Source organism: Archocentrus centrarchus, chromosome 14 (genome assembly GCF_007364275.1).
Source record: "Archocentrus centrarchus isolate MPI-CPG fArcCen1 chromosome 14, fArcCen1, whole genome shotgun sequence".
NCBI classification, from domain to species: Eukaryota; Metazoa; Chordata; class Actinopteri; order Cichliformes; family Cichlidae; genus Archocentrus; species Archocentrus centrarchus.
In genome coordinates, this window is record NC_044359.1 from 7,416,737 (window position 1) to 7,434,441 (window position 17,705).

Below are 17,705 nucleotides of genomic sequence, written 5' to 3' on the forward strand. Positions count from 1 at the left end.
GAGGCAGGAGCAAGAGCATCATAGCAAAACTGCTTGCCTTACTAACTCCAAAGAAATAATGCTTTTGAATAAAACGATTATACATATCAATCAGGGAAAAAAATACAGACATTTTATAATATTCTATTATATTTTGTCTTAGACATGAATTAGGGAGGCACCATAAATCATGTGGTACAAAAAGGAGAAAAAAGGTGACTGTCATACACACTGATGTAAGAAAACAAAACAAAACAAACAGAAAAACTGAGGCTGGGATTACTGGAATACATTAATATGGAAATTCATAAATATAGGACTGCATTCCATGGAGAAAAAAAACACTTTGTGATTGGCTTGGAGATCAGAAGTGATACATTGGAGAGCACCAAAAAAAGCAACTACAGGCAACAGAAGTGTGAGAATGGGAATAACAGAAGCTACAGTTGACGAGCTATCCTCTGATCCCACAGCTGGCATTGAACAGAAGTTGTTGGGAAAGATAGATGTATGACTTGCTGGCAGCACCTGTAATAAGAAGTTAGAAGAACTACAGCCAAAGCTATAAATAAGGGTTTATAAACACACACAGAGAGAGTTAATGTAAGGGATGTAAGTGATGAGGGACCAGAGAATATGGAGGGCACTGGTCCAGGAGCAGCTTTGGGAATGTAACAACTTTGTGTTTTTTTTGTCTGATAGTTACACCATGAGTCTGAGGGAACACACATAGTGAATAATTATTTTAACACAAAGAGAGCAGACTCCATTACTGTCAACACAGAAGGATCCTGCATGTAAAAGGTTTCATTTGGCTACCACACACTACCAACAAAACTGATAATGTTTTAATAAAAAACAAAACAAAACAAACAAAAAAAAATGAATCAATTAAAACAAACAAATTAGTTTTTGTGGAATTCATTGTGTAATCTAAGCGTTATGGCATAATGTAACATTGACTTTATTGCAATTTTCATCAGCCTGCTTTTGTATGGTGACCAAATTCATTCCCCACAATAACTCCTGACCATCCTCATACAAAGAAATTGATTGTTTAGCCAGAAAAATATTGATTAAAATATCACATATACAACATATACACTGCTCAAAAAAATAAAGGGAACACTTAAACAACACAATATAACTCCAAGTAAATCAAACTTCTGTGAAATCAAACTGTCCACTTAGGAAGCAACACTGATTGACAATCAATTTCACATGCTGTTGTGCAAATGGAATAGACAAAAGGTGTAAATTATTGGCAATTAGCAAGACACACTCAATAAAGGAGTGGTTCTGCAGGTGGGGGCCACAGACCACTTCTCAGTATCTATGCTTTCTGGCTGATGTTTTGGTCACGTTTGAATGTTGGTGGTGCTTTCACATTCATGGTAGCATGAGACGGACTCTACAACCCACACAAGTGGCTCAGGTAGTGCAGCTCATCCAGAATGGCACAGCAATGCGAGCTGTGGCAAGAAAGTTTGCTGTGTCTGTCAGCGTAGTGTCCAGAGGCTGGAGGCACTACCAGGAGACAGGCCAGTACACCAGGAGACAGCAGGACCGCTACCCTCCGCCTTTGTGCAAGGAGGAACAGGAGGACCACTGCCAGAGCCCTGCAAAATGACCTCCAGCAGGCCACAAATGTGCATGTGTCTGCACAAACGGTTAGAAACCGACTCCATGAGGATGGTATGAAGGCCTGACGTCCACAGATGGGGGTTGTGCTCACAGCCCAACACCGTGCAGGATGCCTGGCATTTGCCAGAGAACACCATGATTGGCAAATTCACCACTGGCGCCCTGTGCTCTTCACAGATGAAAGCAGGTTCACACTGAGCACATGTGACAGACGTGACAGAGTCTGAAGATGCCGTGGACAGCGATCTGCTGCCTGCAACATCCTTCAGCATGTCCGGTTTGGCAGTGGGTCAGTAATGGTGTGGGGTGGCATTTCTTTGGAGGGCCACACAGCCCTCCATGTGCTCAACAGAGGTAGCATGACTGCCATTAGGTACCGAGATGAGATCCTCAGACCCCTTGTGAGACCATATGCTGGTGCGGTTGGCCCTGGGTTCCTCCTAATGCCTGACAATGCTAGACCTCATGTGGCTGGAGTGTGTCAGCAGTTCCTGCAAGATGAAGGCAATGAAGCTGTGGACTGGCCCGCCCATTCCCCAGACCTGAATCTGACTGAACACATCTGGGACATCATGTCTCGCTCCATCCACCAACGTCACGTTGCACCACAGACTGTCCAGGAGTTGGTGGATGCTTTAGTCCAGGTCTGGGAGGAGATCCCTCAGGAGACCATCCGCCACCTCATCAGGAGCATGCCCAGGCATTGTAGGGAGGTCATACAGGCACGTGGAGGCCACACACAATACTGTTTTAAGGACATTACATCAAAGTTGGATCAGCCTGTAGTGTGTTTTTCCACTTTCATTTTGTGTGTGACTCCAAATCCAGGCCTCCATTGGTTAATAAATTTAAATTTCCATTGATGATTTTTGTGTGATTTTGTTGTCAGCACTTTCAACTTTGTACAGAACAGAAAGTATTCAATGAGAATATTTCATTCATTCAGATCTAGGATGTGTTATTTGAGTGTTCCCTTTATTTTTTTGAGCAGTGTATAACCTTTAAAGCTGAATGTATAATGTCAGTGGAATCAATATTTATTAATTTTAAAACAATTTAAGCAATATTATTCAATTGAAATTTGGACAAAAACAACGAGATTTTTTATTCTGGAAAACTTGAGGGAAGGAGAATCCCAGAGGATGGTTAGAGGTAAAGATTAGGAGGTGTTTTCCACATTCAGTTGATCATATCCAATGACATTCAGTATCTGTCATTGGTTTTAACACACACCCACCAGTGTAACCTAAACACATCATATGTTATGTAACCAGGGTCATCAGGTCTTTCAGCATCATACACCCTCAGCCAAGTGACCCAGCCAAAGATGATCAGTCTCTATTATGTATCTATGTAGCTTGTGTGGTCCATCGGTGGTCCCTTGTGATCCACAGCCATCTTGATGCCTTCTCTGTTGCATCAACAATGTGCCTGATGGCTCTCTTGCTGTCCAATCCCTTGATCCACTGCAACTTAAGGGACCGGTAGAGTAACTGGTTGGCAGAACCTTGGCAGCCAACCTCGATGGGATAACAATGGGTCTTCCATCCTGTGCTTTGGCATTAACTCCTGTGAGATCCTTGTATTTAGCCCCCTTCCTCTCAAATGCCTCTCCCATCTGGATTTCAATTCCACCAGGACCACTTGCCTCGATGCCTCTGACACTAGAACCATGTCAGGCCTGCGGATAGTCTCAGCAATGGTGTCCCTGTGTCGACCTTCAGCTGTCAGTCTCAAGCTGTTGCCAGATGCCCCCTGTAGGGTTTGTGTGCTGCTGGTTCTGTCCAGCTTTGACAAAAGTAATAGAGCACTTTGCAGGTTGTTGCCTGCTGAAAGAGATCTCTGTGCTGATAGCCTCTGCAATAACTCTCAGCACCTGGTCGTGGCACCACAGATAACACTCCTCTTCCAGGGCTTTTGGGCAACAGCTTAAGATGTGTTCTAGTGATCCTCTTCCCTGGCATAGCAGGCATGCAGGGGTTTCATTAAGATTAAGAAAATCTGGGGAAATGTCTGTACAGAAAACATGAGGCTAAAACTAGATATTGAAAGGCTGCAATCTTTGGGACATCAGACAGCACTGTATTAAACCCAGGAATGATTCTGTAGAGGAAATCACAGCAAGGGTTTCAAAAACACTTTTGAAAACCAGTGGCAGTGAATCCACAAATACAAGTTAAAACTTGACCATGCAGAGACAAAACAAAACACAAACACAAACATGTAGGTTCGTTGATTCTGCTGTCATCTCTGAGACCAAGTTCACTTAAGAAACCCTTGTGACCTGCTGGAGTGCCAACTGCCAACTGCTTTTAAATGCCGGTAAAATTGCAACCACATACGATAGAGCAATAAGTCTTTTTGCATATAAAACCAGAAGATTTACACTTAAATATCATGCATTCAACGTGTCCCAGAGCGCTGTATCCTTCCTCTAATGAGTTCACAAAAATCGTGTAGAAAGCGCTAACAACAAAACATACTCCATGTGCTTTATCATGTGCACTAGCATGTACAGCTATGGCATTTCTCTATCTAGCATAATATGTAGATACAGAAAACAGTTTTCAATTTCTTTGTGGGTTAGTGCACTCTTTAGCTACCTTATGTAGTTACTATGGATTTCCTTCATACATATTATTATAATTAGGGTTCTGAAGGTTCTATTTATGTATAGTGAGTTGAACTATTCCACACCATGGTACTACAGCATGTATAACTGTAACGATATGGTCTGGTGGACTTGTTCTATTGGAAGTTATATTAGGTCACATAAAATAACTTGCACATCTGTGAAGTCCCTAGTAATGCTGAATGATACACAAATTTTAGAGCAACATATGTTGCCATCCAGATAACTTTTTTCAAGGTAGTTATAGTAAAAATCTTTATTTAAAAATAGGATTAAACTTTCAAAAGACTGATAAAAACTGTCTGAACTGAAGTTCAAACAGGGCTGGGCTGCGCTCTTGTGTAATACCACTTTGAACCACAGGGCAGTGTAGCGGGTCCAAATAAACACACGGAAAGAGAATCAACAGCTTGCACACTGCAGAACTCCAGTTTTACCTATTTATTGCATCTCAGAAGTTTTAAGTTCCAACATTTTTCAAGCTAGTATTTGTGTTACTTGGGTAGCTAAAACAGCACAGATGATGATGTTTTCAAATAACATGAACACAGAAACATTAGATAAGAAGCCATCTTGAAAGACAGCAATCCAAAATAGAAAAAAAAGCAATACACATAGAAAAATGTAATGCTGGCTTGGGTGGACAACAACACCAGAACTAATTGCAGAAGTCTTTTTCAAAAAGTACCTTTAAAGAAAGGCCTTGCTTATTACAGCAAGACAGTGCCTCACTACAGTCTGTATGTATTCCAGCAGCCTGGTGCCAAGTGCTAAACTGCCCTGCCTTATATCAAGCCAGAATGGGAAAACATTTGGCCTTCAAAGCTGCAACTATCAACCTACGCAATACTCTTACAGAGTGCTGGGGGTGGGGGTGGGGGTGCAGTCACATGGAAATTATACCCCTATCCCAACTTTGGAACATTTTTGATCAAATTTAAAATTATCATTTATGTTAATATTATATAAATAATTAAGTTTCAAAATCTGATGTCTTTTTTACTATTTTCAATTCTAAGGGGTTAAAATATTCTGCAAATGCTTTTTATTGTGTTTTTATTTACATTTTACACATCATCAAAACCTTTTTGAAAATGTGATTTGCAAATGGTTACAGACTTTGTCAACATTACAAGTTTTCCAGTGAAGTAACTGTCTGTTAGATTATGTCAAAATTCAAAATATTTTTACATTTATGTCAAACATTTACTTATTCAATAGCCTTTGCATTTGTTTCACTTTGAGATGTGGGTGAGTTTGTCCCTTCCCCCCTTGTTCAGGTATAAAGGACAGATAGTTTCACACTAAGCAGTGTATTTAAAGCATGTACAGGTTTTATGGCTTCCTCTGTGGAGTGATTCTCCTCCCTAACGTCTTCTAAGCTTGCCCACATGATAGATTGCTGCACTATGCAGATTTAGCTGGAGAAGCTGAGCAATTATATAGAAAGCATCAGATGAGAATAGTAAAGTGGAACCATAAAACAATTCTGCTTCAGTTCTACTCTTCTGCTCGGCATACCAGTCATGCCTGATATTATTTCGCTAGTCTTACCGTGTGCAACGGTAATTTCTCTAGTGAATTACCACTTCTTGACCTTTCAAGGCATTAAGAAAGGGCAGTTTCATAAATTGTGTATGGAGTATTCCTCCAGCCTCTTTATCACTGATAGAAAAAAGCAAAGGCAGCGAGGGAGTTTTAGTCTGGGAATTTTGTTCTAGTCGTATAGGTAATATTACTGATTAAATGCAATCTTTTTCTTTGCCTTGAATGTGCTTACAACATATGGTAATATAATATTTACAATAGCAACACAGACATTCATTAAGTATTGTGCACGTGGAAGAAATACATAATTTCTTTCAAGCAAATATTGGGCGGGAGCTCCTGTATATTTGCATACGTACATCATGGGCATAAATGTCATGATAATTTTGGGCTTTGAACTGTGGTTCCAGGGTGGAATGATTGTACAGCAGACATCTTTAATAACTTCACAAAAACAGAATTGGGTGCAAGTTTGAATTTATGATGGAGTTCATCTAAACATTCTTGGGGTGGTCACCCTGCCAATCAAAAAGTTAAGTAAAGTGAACATTTATGACAAATGGGTAACACACGGTGAAAGACTTTATTTTATTTATACTGTAAAGCTAACTTAGTTTTGGTGCTCAAATCAGATGAAAGAGCAGGTGTAAAAATAAACAGTACTTTACTGTTAAAAGTAAGTAAGCAAACAAAAAAAAAATACAAAACTAATCAGAAAAATCAACATAAGACTAATAGTTATACATTAGAATTATCACATTATATATCTGAAGCATTTTCTTGACCACTTGTCCAATTCACGGTTGAACAAATGGGGCTATTATAGTGGGGAAGGCTGGAGCTGATCTACCCAGTCTATTGCAAGGTCCTTTTACATCCAAGGATTAAATTCATGCATGGTGTGGAGGGAACTTGGTCGTGGTCTGCAGTCCCAGATTGTTCTAATTTGAGTGATGCCATACAATCAACTCTTAAGGTCAGGTTTTCTATCTATATAGCAACATAATTTTGACAGTCACAAAAAAGCTGATGTAGTCCAGTAACAATAAAAAAAAAAAAAAAATGTAGGGATTTGACAATTATGGCGCTAATACTTTTTATCCTGTCGACTAATGCAGCTATTACACATTTTAATGTGAGACCGGCTTGCCTGCAGACATTGTAAACAGTTGACAATAGGATGCAGTTTGCATACTGGAGACAGTGAGGTAGTAAAGCCGATGACTCATTACCTGAAAAAGCAGTTTTTGAATCACTTGTCATTCGACAACCTTATCAAATCCCCACAGATAGTGTACATTGCAGTTCTTATATTTTACAAGCCAGGGAGAAAACGGATCATCTTTAATTTTCCCCAGGTAGACTTTCAGTTTCTCACTTACAGAAAGGTGAGATGGTACTTTAGCTAAAGCTGCTGAAGCAGAAATAATTGCACACATTTATCTGTTTTTGTCTCCCAGAGAACAGTGCCAGCAGTAATGCTCAGCTAATCACAGCTGGGCTCGAGTAAAAACACCACTGTCAATTCCAGAGACAGACACAAAAGCAGTACGTACATGGCACAGGAGGCAGCATTCATCATTCAAATCTATGTGGTTCAATAGCTGTATTAATGACCTAACACACATGCATGCACACAGCTACAATAGAAAAATGTCTGTGAGGGCTTGTTTTGTAAACAGTGTGTGCCCTTGTGTTTTATATTTGAGCTGTGGCTCTACCAAAAGTAACCACATATTAATTTCTTTTGCAGGTTACAAAAGGAGCTTTTTCACACTCTAATTAAATAGAATAAAACAAAGAAATAGTACAGGCATGACATTTATGCAAAAAGCTTAAATGTGAACTGTGTGAATCTCTAATACAAGGTCAAACACTCAGCATCCCATAATTTCTAAGATACATTAATCTAATGGGATGTAAGAAACAAAAACAAAAAAAATGTAAACTGAAGGATGCGACTGTTGTGGAACACTTTGTGATTTTTATCTAGAAAGGTGCTACATAAATAAATTTTAAAAGCACACTCAGACAAGCCCTGTTACACTGTAATGTAAAACAAGTATTTTTTTTCCCCATCTCTTACATTCTAATTTTATAATCAATAAATATCAAAAGACAAAATGTGCTTGATTCACGTGTATGGATTGTGATAATGGAGATAGATCCAGGTGCTATCGATTGATCTTACTGTCCATGACTACTCAAAAAACAGGACTTCTAATTTAACAGATGGTGGGGTGATTTTAATATTACCTTCACTGGTTTGTGATTATGTTTGTATACTTTTCACTCCCTCTCAGTAACAACAGCAGCCCAATTTGCTTATTGTGTTCCTGTTATCTGGTTGTGCTGTAATTTAGAGCCCCTCCAGAGGAAGGTGAGGTTTTTTTTTTAAACAAAAACAATCTCTAAGGAATTTTTTTTTTTGGTTAAAAAAAAAAAAGATTTTCTTTCTTTCTTCATTTTGCCAGCTGTGTGTCAGATTTGGCTTTTGTGTTTAAAAAATGTATGACGTTGAATTTTTTTTTTCAATATGACACGAAAACATATTAACACTAAAATATAAGCCTATCTGGAAGCCAGTATGAAAACAGAAGAAACAGAGAGAAGGCTTTCACTTTCATCTTCCCTCTAGTGCCTTATAGTGTTCCCCTTCATGGTTGATGAGATTCACTACTCAATCAAATTAGAAATGACGAGCATGAAAGATTACACAACTTTCCTGTGGAAATTCTGTCACAGACCAAATCCTGTAATTTTGGCAAGGGTGAGATCACATACAGATCAATGAGTTAAATCATCAGCTACCACAAGATCCCACTAGAGGTTAACCTACTTCAAATGGTGCTTAAGACTTAAATGTCACCCAAGACTGGTGGAGCTGAGTAAGACTTCACTTTATGTGCTGTAAATGTAGTCTTTCATGCAGGAGCAACAAACTGAACAAATACTTGCCATTGCCTTCCTGCTGCTTGACTAAATCTTTTATTTATTTATTTTTAACCAAAGTGACTATATTTGAAAGGAAGGACCACTAAGCTACCAGTTAATGCTCTCCAGCTTAGACCTCAGTTACAGGCCTAGAGACCAGCAGTTCATTTAGTTGCTAACACACTGTTTAAGTCAGCCATAGATTGCACAGAAAATGCTGACTTATCTGCAAATATTCACCAACTACTGGCTGTGTGGTAGTAAAACTTGAAAAAGTGGTATGCAAACCAGAAATGGACAACATTCATCTTCCAAAGTAAATGTTACATCTTTGCAACAACCAACACATTAGAAAAAGCTGCAACTTTTACTTTGAAGGTGAAAGGTCTCCAGCCTCCAGCGACCACTCACCAACTTGGCTGGTAAGCACATTTGTCAACATGAACCTACACCAACAGTTCAGTGTTAATTTTGACAGCAAATTTTGATTTAGTTTTAGTCATAGTCTCATGACGAAAATGTAATTTAGTTTTAGTCATAATTTAGTCAACTGAATACTTTTAGTTTTAGTCGATGAATTGTTGTAATAATATAGTCGACTAAATCTACAGTCGATTTAGTCGACTAAAATTTAAAGGGTGTAAAATGTAAATGCTTTTTCTTCAGCTCCCTTGAATTAGTCATTATACACACACAAACTTAAACATTTATTCAAAGTTATAGAATATTATTAATAATATTAACATTAGCGTTTCACCTGCTTCCCACACACCTGATCATTAACACCACCTTACTGAAATAATCCGAGCGTTTTACAGCAGGACGCTCTGAAAGGTACAGGGCAGTGTTCAGGACTAAGATTAGGAAAGGCTAATCCACCACAGTGTGGAGATTTTCTCTAAACACAAACGCTAAACTGGGAAAAACACTTTACCCTGCATGACATTAAAATGCTGACCTTTGCATGGAGATCTGGGTGACTGGTTTGCAGATGTTTAAGATTTGTCGTGTTTTTACCCACATGGTTTACACATCATTTTGTTTGTCACAACGTCAAAGGACAAATGTGTCCATACATCGGCTCTTTCTCCCTGCTGACATTGTTTCCATAACTTAGTTCTATTGGAAGTAAAAACAAATCACAGGCAAGTTTGGTCTTCCCAGGTTTAGAGCAAATTTGTGCAACTGTGTGTTTGATTGGATGTTTTCCTAACTTGTCCCGCCCTGTCACAAAATTAACTCAGTTCTGATTGGATGTCTTTCCCACCAAGCATTTTCGTCTCGTTTTCATTCGTTGACGAAAGTGTCAATTAATTTCATTATCGTTTTTATCCTTTTAGGTGGTTTTTATTTAGTTATCGTCTCGTTTTCGTCATGAAAAAAGGGTCGTTGACGAAAACTATGATGAAAATGTTTTGTCAACTAAATTAAAGCTGCAACAGTTTCTTCTAGCTTACTTTTTATATTACCGTGATAATAATAACAATAACAACTAACTTTACTACTACTAACTTTTACTACTTGTATTACTGAAGAACAGTACATTACTGTACATGTTTCATGTATTTTGAAAATAATTTAGAACAGTGTAGTGTTTATAAATGAGGCTTTTGTTTGTTGTTGCTCCAATGAGAAAATAATAATAATAATAATAATAAAAAATCTTCTGTTTATTTGACCTGTAGGTCAAATTTCATGGCTCAGTTTCTTGGAAAAGAATGATGCATCAGTAATTGCTTATCAAGAAAGTCATGGCCCAGTCCTTTCTGAATGAGCCATTTTAATGGCTTTCAGCAAGGAAGAGTCAATCAGTGGTGTGCCATTAGAGGATAATAATACCCCATTTCCTCTGCTTTGATGCTCTCCAAATTACCTTGATATTTTTTCTCCCACAACCTTTTTCAAATCCACACCAAGAGAGTGACATGAGCGGGGGGGTTATTAAGCCTAAATCCCCACCACATTGAGAGGTTGGAAGGTTCATCCATAATTCATGCAGGAAGACACAGAACAGATTGAATTGTCACAACTCTGGCCAGTACAGACGGAGAGAACGAGAGAGGAATGAATGTTCTCCTTTTTCTCAGCGTCCAGATCAGGAATACAAAGGATGGGATTAGCAGGGGGAAAGACTCAAACTCCTGGGTTCAAGTCCACTCTGTTAAACAATGTAGCTAATCTCCAGTTAACTCAGACTTGCTCTTTCCAGTCTATGTATGCTCTGCCTATGCAGTCAAATCTGAGGGTTATAGGAGATTAAAGTAGCTTAGAAATGAGGATTTGTTCATCATGTGTGTCAGAGGTTAAAAAAAATGAGGCATCAGCTGCTGCTTGAAATAAAAAGAGAGCTTGAGGTCAAGAAGAGGGTGATCACGATAAACAGTCGTCTCAAGGTGCTTTATATTGTAAGGTCAAAATTACAGAGAAAGCCCAGCAATCAAAACAACCCCCTATGAGCAGCACTTGGTGACAACGGGGAGGAAAAACTCCCTTTTAACAGGAAGAAACCTCCAGCAGAACCAGCATCAGGGAGGGGCAGTCATCTGCCACAACCGGTTGGGGCTGAGGGGAGAGAGATGGGACAAAAAACATACTGTGGAAGAGAGCCAGAGATTATACGATTAAATTAAACGCAGAGTGGTGTATAAGCAGAGTAAAAAGAGGTGAATGAAAAGAAATACAATGGGAACCCAGCAGCCTAGGCCTATTGCAGCATAACTAAGTGATGGTTCAGGGTCACTTGATCCAGCCCTAACTATATACTTGATCAAAAAGGTAAGTTTTGAGCTAAATCTTAAAAATAGAGATGGTGTCTGTCTCCCGAATCCAATTGGGAGCTGGTTCCACAGAAGAGGGGCCTGAAAGCTGAAGGCTCTGCCTCCCATTCTACTCTTAAGTATCCTAGGAACCACAAGTAAGCCGGCAGTCTGAGAGTGAAGTGCTCTATTGGGGTGATACGGTACTGTGAGGTATTTAAGATAAGATGGGGCCTGAAATCTGCTCTCTCTTTCTAGTCCCTGTCAGTACTCTAGCTGCAGCATTTTGGATCAGCTGAAGGCTTTTCAGGGAGCTTATAGGACAGCCTGATAATAATGAATTACAATTGTCCAGCCTAAAAATAATAAATGCATGAATTAGCTTTTCAGTATCACTCTGAGAAAGGATGTTTCTAATTTTAGAAATAATGCGCAAATGCAAAAAAGCAGTCCTATATATTTGCTTTATATGTGCATGTGCAGGACATATTCTGGTCAATAATGACACCAAGATTTCTCACAGTGTTGCTGGAGGCCAAAGTAATGCCATCCAGAGTAAGTATCTGGTTAGACACCATGTTTCTAAGATTTGTGGGGCCGAGAACAAGAACTTTAGTTTTATCTGAATCAGGGGAAATTAGAGGTCATCCAGGCCTTTATGTCTATAAGACATTCCTGCAGTTTAACTAATTGATGTGCGTCATCTGGCTTCATGGATAGATAAAGATGGGTATCATCTGCATAACAATGAAAATGTATGCAATGCTTTCTAAAAATGGAAGCATAAAGGGAAGCATGTATAAAGTAAATAAAATTGGACCTAGCACAGAACCCTGTGGAACGCCACAGTTAAACTCAGTGTGTGAAGAAGACTCCCTGTTTACATGAAGAAACTGGAGTCTATTAGATGAATATGATTCAAACCGACTGCAGCTCAGTACCTTTAATACCTATAGCAAGCTCTAATCTCTGTAATAAAATGTTATGGTCAACAGTATCAAAAGCTGCACTGAGGTCCAACAGGACAAGAACAGAGATGAGTCCACTGTCAGAGGCTCTAAGAAGATCATTTGTAACCTTCACTAATGCTGTTTCTGTACTGTGATGAATTCTGAAACCTGACTGAAACTCTTCAAATAAACTGTTCCTCTGCAGATGATCAGTTAGCTGTTTTACAACTACTCTTTCAAGAATCTTTGAAAGAAAAGGAAGGTTGGAGATTGGCCTATAATTAGCTAAGACAGCTGGGTCAGTGATGGCTTTTTAAGTAATAGTTTAATTACTGCCACCTTAAAAGCCTGTAGTGCATAGCCAACTAATAAAGCTAGATTGATCATGTTTAAGATTGAAACATCAATTAATGGTAGAACTTCTTTAAACACTCTTGTAGGAATGGGATCTAATAGACATGTTTATGGTTTGGTTTATGGTTTGTTAGTTAACTCCGAAAGATTAATTGGAGAGAGAGTCTAAACAAATATGAGCAGTACTGAAAGTAGCTGAATGGAAAGATATGTCTTTGAGATGGTTATGAATATTTTTTTCTTCTAATGGTTAAAATTTTATTTGTGAAGAAATCTATGAAGTCACTCCTAGTCAAAGTGAAAGGAATACTCGGCTCTATAGAGCTCTGACTCTTTGTCAGCCTGGCTACAGTGCTGAAAAGAAAACTGGAGTTGTTCTTGTTTCTTCAGTTAATGCTGATTAATAAGATGCCCTAGCTTTACAGAGGGTGCTTTTGTTTTTTTATATAGAGCAACAAACTCTTTTCCAGGCTAAATGAGCATGTTCTAAATTAGTGAGACATGATTTCCTCTCTTTAGCTAATGGATTTTCTGCTTTAAGCTGTGCATTTGTGAGTTATACCACAGAGTCGGGCACTTCTAATTTGAGGCTTTCCTTTCCCGAGGAGCCACAGTATCCAAATACAGCAAAATACAATCGTGCTCCGGAACAGGAACAGGAAGTGACATGATACTGCAGTGAGAGCCAGCACCAAGTGACAGACTCAAAGCCCTCTGATAATTTAACAGAGATTCTCAAAATATATCAAAAGACACCTGAAGTTTATCCTGTTCCCATTTTCGTTTAGCTTTTCTATCACCTGTCTGAGTGCTCTGGTGGCACTATTCAACCAAGGATGACCTTTAGTTTTAAATTCCTATTTGTGAGAGGAGCAATGAGATCAAGGATGTCTGAGCAAAATTAAACAAAGAAACTAAGTGGTCAGTGTTTAAATCAATGGTCCTAGCACAAAGGAAGGCATGATTACTATTTTGAAAAGAACATGCAAAATGATCAGCAGTAACTGAGGTAATCATGCGAGACTGCTGTGCAGGCACATCAGATTTAACAGACTGACATGAAAGAGAAATCTCAACTATTACATTTGTGTGATCAGAAAAATTAACATCAGCGATTTCAGTGTCACAGTGGGGCACATTATTGTCTAGAGTCTATTGTCATAAAAAAAAATCAATGTATAAAATGATGTTTGAGTGTTTAAAAAAAAGATGCTATATTCTGTGGATTTTCTTGAATACATATAAGTTATTTAAAAATGGAAAGAGAAGAAATATAAGGTACACTCAGCTTTTGGCTTTATGCAAAATGGTTTCCAAATTAGTAAAGCAAATGTTGAAAAAAGGAAGAAACAAACTAAAAGCAGACTCAATTAAACATAAAAACAGAGGACAAGTGTAGCTCCTAATGGTGCCTAATTGTGAAGTGCCACATAAAAAGACCCTAATTTGCCCTCTAAACAGTGAAGTGCACTGCCATTGATGGTACAGAAGCACGAAGTAATACGGCCATTGTGTGAATATGGAAAACACCCAGAAGAAGCCTGCAATTAATTGAATTCATTCATTTATTTCCTGAAAATGTTGCAATATATTTTAGGAATTACTGCTTTTTTCCTGAAATTACTTTTGTATCTAAAAAATGTACACACACACACACACACACACACACACACACACACACACACACACACACACACACACACACACACACACACTTTATTTGTATTAGATGACCTGCAGAGTTTAGGGAGATTTTAAGTTACTGTTAAGTTATCATTTCTTTTATATTTTAATTTGGATGACATTTAATGATCAGAACACTGTCAAACAGGATCTACTGTATTATCCCACCAACCTGTTTTATAAACTGTAACAAGTCTGACAGATAAGCAGGAAATCACAAGAAAATTGCTAATTAGCCTTTCAAAACAAAAGCATCAATCCCGTCATTAACAAGTAAACCCTAATTGATTACTGCTCTGCTGCAATCAGTACTGGAATCGTAAAATACTTACTGGCTCTGGTTACTGCATTTCAGGAGCTTTCTTGTGTCAGCCTTTATAACCAATTAAATATAACATTCTAAAACTTAATAATTGAATACAAAGAACACATTTATACAAAGCTCAACCAAAAGGCAGAGATTCTAAAAGACTGAGCTTTACAGAGCCTGAACTAAATTGCAGACGAAAAGGTTAGCAGATTTGGGTCTTTCAGAATTGCAAAGTGGAATTCTTTCTTTGTAATTTCCCACAGTGCAAGTCCACACTGCACACAGAGAGTGTTCACAGTGTGTAATTGGAGGTTTACTTTAACACAAGTCAAGCTCCCATTTTTCAGTGTTCAGGAACAGCAGCCTCAGGTTAAAATTAGAAAAAAAAAACAAAAAAAAAACCGTTTGCAGCAGTTTTTCTCAAACTGCTCAAACATTTGTCCTCTTTCATTGTGCACCACGAGAAGTCTACATGATCTTTTTCTTCTTTTTAAATAAAAGAAATAGCTTTTTACAAAAACAAACCAACAAGCAAAGCAAAGCAAAGCAAACAAAAACAAAATAAAACAAACAAACAAAAAAAAACCCCAAACAAAAAACATTGTGCTTATACTTAGATAGTTTTCAGGCTTATCTAGATGCTAATACTATCTTGTCTACCTCCGAAAAAATAAAATAAAATGCGATTTAAAGACCAACAAGCTTATCTGAAAAAAGATTTGAAAAAAAAAATAGTTTTCAGATCACAGAATGATCTTTAATGCACTGTTGTGAATGCATTACTTGGAGATGTTATGATCTGTTATCTCTTTTTGAAGCTGAAATCTTGAAAGTCTATTGAATAACCGAGCAAAATGCAAGAAAAGAGATTATTTTTTGATAGAATTTAAATGCCAGCATTCATCGCTCAGTGAACTTCGTTCTGACTAAAGTGAAATCGCCTTGTAAATCCCAGGCTTTTATTTTGAAATTTTTAACCGGATGTCTCGTCTGTTGGGGTATTACAGTATGCTTAAAACCAGTCCGCGCCTCCAGTCAGAACGAAAGTTGTCTCCGCTTGGAAAAGTGGTGAGACGGGACTCGTCAGTTTGCATCGCCGTTGCTTCGCGCGCTTACTCTCGCAGAGATGAGGCGGAAGGAGAAGAGGCTGCTGCAGTTCGCTGGGCTGCTCATAGCGGCTCTGTTATTCCTCCCTAACGTCGGGCTATGGTCTTTGTACAGGGACCGAGTGTTTGACAACTCTCTCAACACAGTGGATGCACCGATACAGGTAAGAGAAGCTCGGTTTTAATGCTTCTCATGTCAAACTGGGGTGATGGGACTTTAAGTCAGTCTTGAAAAATATACATGCGCCGTATTTCCCTAAACTGTACCCACTTGTTCTCAGTTTAAGAGACACGTAGGGATACGGTGTAGATTCAGTTGACTCTCACTGAGAATGAGACATCTGAAACACACTCAAGCAGGAGACTTTAAAACTGACAGAAAACACAAGAAAATTCACTTTGGAACGACTCAGAATGTCCGTAGGGCAAAATCTGCCACCAGCCAAGAGTATCTACATGGTGTAAAATCGGGACTTTGAAGAACACTGGCCAGGTTCAGGATAATTGAGAGACACATGAAATTGCCCAATCATGCAATACAGTTTAACAAAGTATTCTTAATTTAGGTATCATTCGCTCAAAAGAGTGAGATGTGCAGTATAATTTGAAGAAGCGTGAGATAACAAGAAGTTAATCATCTCTTGTAAAATATGGATACAGCGTAGCTTCAGTAGACTCAAAAAACAAAGAAGACACTCAAAAGGCGACTTTAAAAGTGACAAAATATGAAATAAATTACTTGAAAACGACTGAGAACATGTATAAGGCACAATCTTCCACCAGTATCTGAAGCGTATAGAACAAAAACCTAAGCGCTGCGCAGGTTCAGGACCACGGAGAGGGTCTAAGCGCTGCGCAGGTTCAGGACCACGGAGAGGGTCTAAGCGCTGCGCAGGTTCAGGATCACGGAGAGAACCATGGCACCTAAAGGATTACAAAAAGCTTAAACTTTTTTACCTGACAGGACAATGTCAACATATTACTGCTATATAAAACAATGAGACGTGCAGCAGACTGGTATGACGGCAAGAAGTTAATCATTTATAGAACTGCTCTTTACTGTCAGGTTATTGGTCTCTTCTGTGCTTTGTTGGATGTAGTGCAGTGGAAATGGGAATTTTCTGTATGATGAACAAATGTAGATAGTTTCATTACGGGATCATACCTCCTTCAACATGAGCTTTGTGGCAGTTACCATGGCGAACTATGCAGCTGTCACTGTTTTTTGCATCACTGATTAGTGTTAAGAGGAACTGACCTGTTAATATATTGCATGCCATGTAAAGAATAATGAGGAGCATCTACTAGATTGCAAAATACATTTATGAAAATTCACTCTGACTAGCAATATGAAATATACTTTGGTTTTAAGATCACGATTGTTGTAGTGACTGCATTCTCTGTTGCATTTTGTTCTATTTAAAAGGAAATGACATAGAAGGCACTATTATTGTTATTATTTTTTAAAAGACTTTCACACCTCAGAAGCTGTATACAAAAAAAAAAAAAAAAAACATTAGTCAGGGAGTCTGAGTTGTCTGAAGTATCTATTTGCCTTTGAGGCACTTCCATTATAACTCAGCATCGTTACAAAGTTATATACATGGACAGTGTTGTGAATTAGGATACTGTTTTACACTCCTAGCATACTATTAAGATGCCATTATCTGAGAATCAGATAAAGAAGGCATGTATTGAGTGAGCAGCAGGGAAAAACTGGCTACCTGCCAGCACACACTTCTATTTGCCTCACCTCGAATAAGAGAGAAAAGATGAATGTTTATGCAGGAAGCTTCCAGCAGTGTGAAG

At 38.5% G+C, this 17,705-nt stretch overlaps 1 protein-coding gene across 1 annotated transcript in view; it reads left to right on the forward strand.

The window, feature by feature from the left end:
* Window positions 1–17,705, forward strand: part of LOC115791951 (polypeptide N-acetylgalactosaminyltransferase 10-like) — a 104,547-nt gene that overhangs the window by 45,986 nt on the left and 40,856 nt on the right. The window lies entirely within an intron of this gene.